Source organism: Brassica oleracea, unplaced genomic scaffold (assembly GCF_000695525.1).
Source record: "Brassica oleracea var. oleracea cultivar TO1000 unplaced genomic scaffold, BOL UnpScaffold00751, whole genome shotgun sequence".
Taxonomy (NCBI): domain Eukaryota; kingdom Viridiplantae; phylum Streptophyta; class Magnoliopsida; order Brassicales; family Brassicaceae; genus Brassica; species Brassica oleracea.
In genome coordinates, this window is record NW_013617447.1 from 33,874 (window position 1) to 41,844 (window position 7,971).

Here is a 7,971-nt window from a genome sequence, read left to right on the forward strand (position 1 = left end):
ATCTACTCATCAAACACTATGATCACCCACTCATTTACCAAATTAAGCACCATCTTTGTTATTTTATGTATTGTTGTTCACTATAAATACCATCACTCATCTCACTCTTTTGTACACCAAATACAAGAACAAGAGTTTATAATCAAAGAATCATTACATCTTCTTCTTCCTCTTTATAATAAACTCTCTCCCTTATATTAGTGTTATTTACTTCCTACGGGTATTAAATTCTACTCTTATTTAAATTTCTCGACACTGTAAATTATAAGTTATTTCATAACAGTAAAATTATTTTCATGTTGGACAAGGGTTGGGTTTAATCACCCCTTAAGTGTTAAATATTAATGTTCTATTGTTAACGTTCTTTTTTTTAAACACTTGTTAATGTTTATATTACGAAAGTTGACACTTGACAGCGACCGACCAAGCATACAAATTGAATATGTACGGAATAAGCGACCAAGCATACAATTCAGTTTGCCTTCATAAGCTGGAATGCATGTAAATCTATATATATAATGAGACACTTTCCTCTCGGGTTCACATCAGATTTTAATAAATGTTTGTGGGATCCATCTTTATATTTTTGTTTTAACATAGTATGTATTCATATGAATAACACTAAATTTCACTTAGTGCAGTGGTTTATGTCTCATTAAAGAGGCTCACAACCCGGGTTCGAATAGAGAACATGTGCGTTTTACATTTTTTTATGATTAAATTTAATGAAAGACAATTATGATTTTTACAAGTCGTCTTCCTCTTTAGACTTTTAGACTTTCTGGAATATTAACTCCGACAGCTCATAATTTTTCAAGAGTTATACATCAGTTTCTTCGTTTTTTGCAATTTTCATGAAAACTTCATGAATTTTTAAATATACTACTCGATTATAGGATGAAATGAGTGAAAAAATAAGTTTTTAAGAATTTTGATTTTTGGACTGAGTCAGTATAAATCAACATCATTGGTGTCCGAATTACATTTTTTCGGTGATTTTACGGCCCTCGGCAGTGAGTTTTTGAACGTGATTATGTAATGAATTAATGATTATTGGGTCATTTTAAATTAACTCGCGGCCTATGGCACTCAGTTTCTACATAACCTTTAAAAGGTGAGGCTGATGCGTCAGACATACCCAAAAAGCTTCCTAATCGTCTATTCTTTTGCACTATCTCTGAATATGGCCTAGGGTTCTCCCACTTTGTCGATTAACTCTCACATCCAATGATAAACCATTACACTCTAAACCGCTCTATGCAGTGTCACATATCATTGAAACTCTTTAAATTGATAGAATTTCATAGTCATACTGAAAACTTGATTAGTATAATTTTTCTATGTTCTTTGTTTTACTTTCTAAAGTTCTCCGCTAAGACCTGTACGCCATGGAGAGATTCACTAATTTCTCATACTTCAAATTTGAATTACAACACACTGGTAGTTTCAAGGAGAATGCAAACAAAATCGTTTACACAGCTGATAACTACAGGAAAAACTAATGAAAAAGAAACACATCTTTTTGGACGGACCGAGAGAGTTCGCATAGATCTGAAAGGAACTCATGGAGATTTATTTTTTATTTCTGTTAAAAAATCTCGCCTTGACTATTTTTCTGGATATGTATATATTATTGCGCTATGTTTAATAAAGGATTTTACTATTGTGTGGAGTTTCTAAATTGAGATAGATTATTATTTTCTTATATTTACACAGCTTGCGGATTTACTGGATAGCTAATGAGGATGTCAATTAGTTAGCATATCAGATGTTGAATCTCAGTGGATATATGGTCTATGTCTGACATATTCTTGAAAAAATGTTGCTAGATGTCGAATTCATTAACACAAATCAAAAACTTAGTCTTGAAGGTGAGAGCTAGGATGCCATGCTGGAAATTGATACTTTTCTGTGCAGACATGTAGGATACGCACCGTATCAGTTAAAACTTATTGTTCTCTTGAAACGGGTTTCGCATGGGCTTCGTCACGCCCTTCCTCTGCGGCCCATGGAATCAATCTTGTACGCTTCGTGAAAGGCGATTCCAAAAATTAGGATTTATCTTCGTCTTCAATCTCTGAAAATCTAAACAAGCAATGGAATTTCAGGAGGTCGAGGGAAACGAATCGTTATGAGGAACCTTGATGTCAAGCTTTGATTGCGTTGCTTGGTCGTCTCCTACGAAACGTTACGAGAGTTATTGATTCATCCACTTTAACCAACTTGATAAGCAAAATTTCTCATTCAATGCTACTTCTAGGCGGTGCATCTCAACCTATAAAAAGGTAAACCTTCTTCCCTATCATCCTCACCCGTGATAGCTCCAGCAAATCATTCTCCGTTTAATGGCTAATATCTATTTTACTGATATGAAGGCGGGTCTTTGTTCTTCCGCCGTTGAGGTGGGACTGCTCCGATTCTGCAAATCAAGAAATGTATGCACTTCCTAGATGCAAAGGTTATTCTGTTCGTAACAATTATGATCATGGTCGTTTTAAACTATTGTTGCGTTTAAACTCATAATTTTCAAGCTTTTTGTTTTCAGATGTGACTGGTCAGAAACTCAGGCTGCTATTGATTCGATTCAGTGATTCACCCTCTTTCGATGAGTAACGAACCGGTCTCCCCAATACCTGAAGAATATTTTAGGTTCCGCAATCACAGTGAGATGCTTGATTACTTTGACAAGTAAGTTTCTTGGTAACTATTATATGATTACATACACATTTAAAATTACTTATCCTAAACCCAACCTAATGGCCTTCTGTCCATCAATATATGCTGGTTACCAATGACACAGTGAATACATCAGCAGCATCATTGCTGAGGGGCTATGCCAAGGTTTGAACCTCGCTCTGATCGTAGCTGAGCTTAATGAATTTATCATCACTGCCCCATCTTGGGTCATACATCTATATATATGTTTAATAGTTTAGAATATTGCATGTTTTGTGCTCTGATTGTGATTCTAATAGTTTAAAAATGTAGTAAATTAACTTTACCTTCACGGATCACGGGGAAGGTCACCGGCATCATGATGGACATACGGTGGTGTTACTTCTCTTGCTCCAGGTGTACCAAGAAGCTTCAACGGACTATCTCAGGCTTTACTTGCTTGACCTGCAACAACTCTAATGATGTCGGTGTCCTCCAGTATTATGTTATTTGAATTCAAATGCACTTCATGTCCGCACACACAGAGAAACGACTTGCACACACAGAGATACGACTTACTTTGATAAACTTTTTCTGACTTCTGTATATCGTTTATACTATTGCTGATGAGACTGCTGAGGGTCTATTTGTTGGTTTTGATAGGGAAATGACAAAATAACATCACATCAAAGCCTATGAAGATGGTCATTTATTGGTACGTAACTATTCTACACATCATCATTCATTTGTTTTCTAGGCTGCAGATGGTGTGAATCCAGAGGAGACTCCGCTTCCCTTTTATCGCATACATGGTTGGCAAGACAATGGAGATGATATGCTTGGAATGCACTTAGTCTCTGAAAAAAGAGCTTAGTCTTTGCTAAGGTGGATGTTGGTGGTAGTATTCTTCAGGGAATTCCGACTACAGGAGTAGGTTCAAGTGGTCTTCATATTAAGAAGCCTCCAGTTCGAGCATCTTCCAAGATGGCCAAGAAAGCATATGTGGCATAGGTGAAGATAATTAGAGTTCTGAGCAATATTTCCTATTTGAATAATGCTAACGCATCAGTGTTGCTTTGGGAGATTTTCTACTTTCTTTTTATCCTTCTGGGTATGCTATGTTTTGTTCAGAAAATCTATAAAAATATTTATAACAGTAAACAAATTGATATCTTTGTCACAAGTCGTTTAATCATTACTAGAACTTGATCATGTTTGTTTTTACTTTTTTTATAAATAATTTATTCTGTTTAAACGGTAATATACTTTTACTTTTTTATCAGTATTAAACAAGTTATGTATATATAGTATTGATAAGATGAATGGTAGAAGTAATCAATTTCGTGTTTAGTATTTACTCACTTTAAATTTGAATGAATTGATGAATTGATTTAGGAATAGATTTTAGTTTAGGCTGGAATGATTAATTAAATTAGGAAAAGACAAAGAATATTTAAAGTATGATTATTAATTATTTCAGTAGCATTACCATGTAAATAAGTTGCAAGTTTTAAGAGTATTTCTTATTTGTACTTTTATTTGTCATTAGTTTTTTTTTTGGCTTAAAAATTAGACAGAGTTGTGGATCGATAAATTTGAAACAAGGTATACAAAATGTGCATATGATAACACGTCCGACATTTGATCCTCCTATGTTTTTGTTCGAAACAAGTGTTGGTTCGTAATCTAATCAAAGCTATTGTACAATAAATCTTTAGTGCAACAAAACCATTTGTTTTCAAATGTTAGGACTCCAGTATTACTTAAATATAATGACATCATTTATGGACTAACATTTAAAAACAAATGGTTTTGTTCACTAAAGATTTAACATCTATTATTTGCATACGATGGTTTAAATCAAATGGGTTATTCCAGAAATTACAATAAACCCAAGTTATTAACTCCTGGTTTACCCTTCGAGTTGAACTTTCACTGTCGACTAAATCCAATTAAATAGGTTCTCCCTAAATATATTTCCCCATTGAAGCAAATTAAATCATAAAATAAGAACGTAAAGCGCATTCTCACCCTACAGGCGGCCTGTACTCAGAATAAGAATTCAACAAACAATATTAATGAGATATCAACTTTTGAAAACTAATAAAATAAGAAAACACATGTCACAACTTCGGATTGTCCATGCAAAAGTAAATGAGAAGAGATCAAATCTAATTCTATTATAATAAATATCCCTCCATTATATAATAAATATCACTTAGACACGTTTACGCAAATTAAAAAAGATAAAATATACTAATATACCCTCATTAAATGTATAATTATTTAAATGAAAATAATTTAAATAAATAGCTATTGGTTAATTAAAAGAATAAAAAGAAATTGCATTGAAAATGTAGAATGACACTTATTTTAAAACAAAAAATAATAGCTAGAATGACACTTATTAAAAAACAGAGGAAGTAAGATATTGTTGTAAATAAGACTATAAAACTAAACATTAAATTATAAATCATAAATCTTAAATTCAAAACTAAACTCTAAATCCAAAAATTAATCCTAAATCCAAGGGTTAATCCCTAAATCCAAGGGATTTCATATTGGTTTCGGAAGCTTGAGATGACTCGGACGAATCTACAATTTTACAATATGCATATGTAAATAAAAAAGATTTGTATATTTAAGAAAAAAAAGATATTTGCTCTGACAAAATATATCTAAATGTACGCATGTGCATATATATATATATATGCTAGGTTGGTCTGCGTACGGACGAGATGTTATAATAAAACATATTTTAGATGTATTTATATTAATTTTATGAAGTAGTTCAAAAACATTATCTACTAAAGTGATATTATAAATAAATAAATAAAATTCTGAGGTAATATTTTTATTTTAAAAAATCATTTTTGTTTTCAGTTTCAGAGATGGAACGAACGCACCCAACAATTACTGGTACTTCAGAGAAAATCATTAGTCAATTTCAGTTTTGAATAGGGGTACTCTCCTTTAAAAAAAAATCAGGTACTTAAAAGATATGTGCATTTTTGCTTAGAAGCAAAATTCGATGCATTTAACATACGAAAACTCTGTTTTATAAGCTTATGTATAAGTAGTATTTAACTTCTAAGTTAATTAAAAACAAATACAGAATTAAGATTTATAAAAACAAATATAGAATTAAAGTAGTATTTAACTTCTAAGTTAATTAAGATTTATATAAGATATTTACTTTAATTATTTTAATTATTTTCAAAATAACTTTCTGTCCGTAGGGCGGGCCGGTCCTGGTAGGATATATAAACTAAAATGGAGCACGTACATACATAAACTTTCAATCCAGGCACGAAACAAATAACCGCTTACACAAAACTGGAGAACGTATACACTTGAAGTTACATAGATACACAACATATACAAAAGTAAGAAAAAGCAAAGCCTATAACACAAAAGGGGACGCCATTATCTTTTCATTCAGCCGTCAAATAAGGCCCTTGAGCTCTGAAAAGCTTATGCCGTCAAACCACAACACCATCGCCATGGTATCAGCCGACAAGAATCAAACAACCAGTGTGAGGTTATCAAACTTTTTTAGCCTTAAAGACTTCATAGCAACCTTTCATCACGACGACGTAATAACGCCTAACGATACTAACACCTTTTGAATTGTCAAACATCCCAAATCTCATCGCATCCAATAATCAGAAACTCGTCTTCCTCTTATAAACGTATATGTTTGATCTTCTGTCTCTGCTATGAGTGGAGATCGTGACCCGCGTGGTAGTTTCATGTCCCAATCGCAACGCCATTAAAAAAACCGGCATCAACGAAGCCGCCACTTTCTTCTTACGGTAAATAGATTGGTCTGTGGTCTTGAGAGATGTCTATGGCTTCACCATTCCATTAAATGTATGCAGAAACAGAACAACAATCATGAGCAAACAAACAAACCTACACATAAAATCGTATCTTGGTGATTACGAAGATGGGTTTGGTCGAAGCAGGAAGACATGCCTTCCAAAAATAAGGGAAATAAGGGCCATGGTACCGGAAGAAAAGCCTGAAGAAACGCGTTGCTCAAAGAAGTCTTCAGTTATTTGAAATAGTACTGTTCACTTCCGAAGTTTGTGGAAACTTATCGTCTTCCAAGAATATCCTTGTGCCGTTTTTCTTACATAAGGTGTTGCTTCCTGTTTTCTACAAAGACATCCACTTTGATGAATCTAAGAACCTCAAATTCAATTCCTCATCACATGAGCAAACCCACAAAACTTAACTAAGGAAAAAAATAATTTTTTATTGGAGATACTTACAGAGAGAGGTGGTGTGAAAGCGTCTGTACCATTGGGGACTTTGTTTTAGAAGGCTCGTTTTGGTTTTTAGCATCAACTGAAAACCATAGATCATATCACAAGATCGATGAAGTTAATCACAACAAAGAACAACAGAGACACAAGAACTTGACAAATTCATAAATCTGTTCAGCATTGAGTATGAGCTTCCTAAGTTAATTGAAAAGTATTTTTACATTTGCATCTCCAAGCAAGTAGGTCATACAAAGAACATATACTTCTCAGTCCAGTCTTTTACATAGCTAGTCAAGCTCGCAACAAACTTTGAAACTAACTCCTAGTAGCAGAAAAGATTCACATCACATGAAATTGAGACAGAACCAACATACTGAATTAAACAAAATCATACCCTGCCCTGCCCAATGGTCTCCAACTTCGATGCAGCAGCAGAGAAAGCCTTCAAAATATTATAGACATCCAAACCCTAAAGGAGAAAAGAGAAGAAAACAAAATTACTTAAATTTTTTTTTTGATGGTGTTGAATAGTTAGTTGCACATTAATTGATTCATGGATTCGCCTATCCTGAGAAGAAAAATAATATAGCAATGATCTACTTGTCGATAAAGTTCATAACATGAAGCTGCAAATTAAAATTAAAATAGGAACCATCAGAAGCATATCAATACGCATCAGCTCACCTCTTTCTTTAAGTGACGGACTTCTCAGAAATAAAGCTGAGACATTGCCTTAACACTATCGTCGTATGAAAGAGAACAAAATTAAGCTTTGAAAAGTGTAACTAAAGAAGCAATGAAGAGGAGGTTGTGAGTGTGGTGGGTTAACGTGATTAAAGGTCATAACTACATAGTTACGTCGCAGGAGAAGGTGAAAGGGAATCGGTAGACCTACAGTTTCTAAGAGCTGAAAGATTCCAAGCTACAACTTAAAAGCCCAGTTAAAGTTATCAATAACAATAATATAAACACAAATTAAACAAAGCCCAAACGAAAACTAATCCCCCTATATATTAAAAGAGAAGTCACTTTAGTGATTTCTGGT

The 7,971-nt window shown here is 33.4% G+C and overlaps 1 long non-coding RNA gene across 2 annotated transcripts; it reads left to right on the forward strand.

Moving 5' to 3' along the window:
* The first annotated feature begins 2,047 nt into the window (after positions 1-2,047).
* LOC106319994 lies at positions 2,048-3,828 on the forward strand. 2 transcript variants are annotated; one of them, XR_001265664.1, is made up of 4 exons: positions 2,048-2,285; positions 2,376-2,458; positions 2,546-2,688; positions 2,801-3,828. It is a non-coding gene; the product is annotated as an uncharacterized LOC106319994 (long non-coding RNA). The 2 variants fall into 2 exon arrangements; XR_001265663.1 differs by having other exon boundaries at positions 2,049-2,285; positions 2,546-3,828.
* Positions 3,829-7,971: the final 4,143 nt, after the last annotated feature.